This window comes from Mus caroli, unplaced genomic scaffold (genome assembly GCF_978045245.1).
Source record: "Mus caroli unplaced genomic scaffold, Mus_caroli_1 scaffold_3, whole genome shotgun sequence".
NCBI lineage: Eukaryota > Metazoa > Chordata > Mammalia > Rodentia > Muridae > Mus > Mus caroli.
The window spans coordinates 150,476,975-150,479,190 of NW_028227258.1; the positions used below are offsets into that span (position 1 = coordinate 150,476,975).

At 33.7% G+C, this 2,216-nt stretch overlaps 1 non-coding gene across 1 annotated transcript; it reads left to right on the forward strand.

Annotated features, from left to right (window-relative positions):
• The first annotated feature begins 1,867 nt into the window (after window positions 1-1,867).
• On the forward strand, window positions 1,868-1,995 carry LOC115030769 (small nucleolar RNA SNORA17). The gene has a single exon (XR_003836361.1). It is a non-coding gene; the product is annotated as a small nucleolar RNA SNORA17 (small nucleolar RNA).
• The last annotated feature ends 221 nt before the right edge of the window (window positions 1,996-2,216 follow it).

A 2,216-nucleotide genomic window follows, 5' to 3' on the forward strand; every position in this document is an offset into this window, starting at 1 on the left:
AAAGTATTAACTTGGCTCTCTCTGGTGTACAGCTTCTCTGTAATGACCCTGATAAACCCTTCCTGGAAGATTTTATATCAATGATGCTGGTTGCTTCTTAGTCTTCAGCCCTAGCCAATCAGTATCCCAGCAAATTAAATATTTTATTTTAGTAGTTTTGGGTTTTTGCTAGTCATAGTCAATTTTTCAGCTTCAGCTGACCAGAAACAGATTTTTTTTAAAAAATCAAAATGCTGTACATTTAACTTCTTTCTGAAACTTCCCATGCCAGGCTTCTTTCATCTGCTCTGCTTTCAGGTGCTTGCCCCAGTGCCCACAGTAGCTAACAAGATCTATCATTAGCCGAATTGCTCAACAAAAATCTTATTAAAGTGAATAATCAATGGATAGAAAATTTAAGGTTATGAAACATTATAGAAAGGGATAATATGGATTATTAATTAGGTCCCTATTAAAAGATAGGCTTGGAGACAAATCAATGTGAATGCACTATGATGCTTATTATGTGCTGTGATTTTTTATTTTCAATATTTTATTTTATTTTTCAATATCTTCTCAACAATTATGTTAGTAATGATGTCAGCACAAAATCTCAAAGGAAACTATCTAAAGTCATTCCATTCTTCCCATTTCAATAATCTCAGTGTAGCAAAGGGACCTCTAGTCCCTTTACCAATCAGTTGCTTGTGCGCATAACAAATGTTTGTGACAGGTACTTTACTAACTCACAGATTCATTAAGTGAAAAAATGTGGACCACCATCTCCATCAAACAGTTATTGTTTCAATCAGGACTTTTCGGTCAATCTATAAATCAACACTAATTGAATCAATAAGACATAATTTTCTTGTACCAATAATTGATTTCTTTGGATTTGCTTTCTTACACACCTTAATATGCAATTTTTGGAATCAAGTTTGTGACATAAATAATGATGCAATGTTTATGCCTTAAAGAACAAAAGAGAAGCTGAGTGTTCTGTTTTTGTTTTTTCTTAAATTTCTGAACATATAGTACTGGTTTACGTCGACTTTTTTTAGACCTGCTTTATACTTAATTGTTGTGCTGATTGTTTCTCATGCTTTGTGTCTACAATCTACAACGTTTCAAAATAAAACTTAAACATATAGAGCCATTGCATTTCAATATATCCAGTGGGAACTCACTGGTTACCCTTCTGTACAAAATTAAATAATCTTGGATGGCAGCAAAATGCCCAGCTGTATATCAGATGTTAAATCTATGTATGACACATGTATGTCAGCTTTTCTTATGTTTTTATTGAAAAAATACATAAACTACTTTCTACAAAATAAACAAAAAGTTTGCCTTTGTTTTAAAATAGTTTTATTACCTATATATCCTAAACTGTGTTGGCTATCTAACAGTACACTGTGGCTATGTGTCTCATATGTTTGGGCCATAAATGATCATTCTGTTCAATCAAATTTACATGGTGGTACTTAACCTATTTCATTAGGTCTGTGAATATGAAGTGATTAATGGATTTTATAGTATTGATCCATTTTTGCATTTATGAACAAGCCCAGTGGTCATGATAAATTATGTCCTTTCAATTAATCTGGATACCATTTGCTGATAATTAGTATTTTTCATCTGTTTTCGTAACAGATTGATATAATCATTTTCAGTTTTCTTTGTTAGATTTTAAAAGCTTTTCTTTGTCCTTCATTTTCTAAAAACATTGACATACTCTGGAAACTACTCCTTGAAGATTTTTTTACAGTTTATAAAATAACTGAAATTTTCTTTTTCTTAATTCAGCTTCCATAAGCTTCCTGTAATAACAATTTTACTTTGATAACTCCATTGTGATTCATTAATTAAAAAAAAACTGATAAAATTGCCTGCCTCTAGAGGTCTTGCAGATGTGGCTGCCATGTGTGTCAGTAGGTTGCAGAGAGGAGAGAAGCTACATCTACGATCAATGTTCTGACCTATTTATTACATCTGAGTGATTAGTAGCCTAACATTCCCTGAAAGAAAGTCAGCTTGAGACCAAAAGAATCTAATCCAAACAGAGAGCTAGCCTGAGATTGACCACAAGTCAGGTGCTAAGCAGGCCTATACTAACTTCCAGAACAAGAAGCAAGCTGGAGACTAGATCTCTCTCATCTGGGACCAGTCTAGTGCTGGGCACCTGCGGGGCAGACCATGCTCAAAATGACCCCTTTCTGGCAGAATATGCAAGAGAG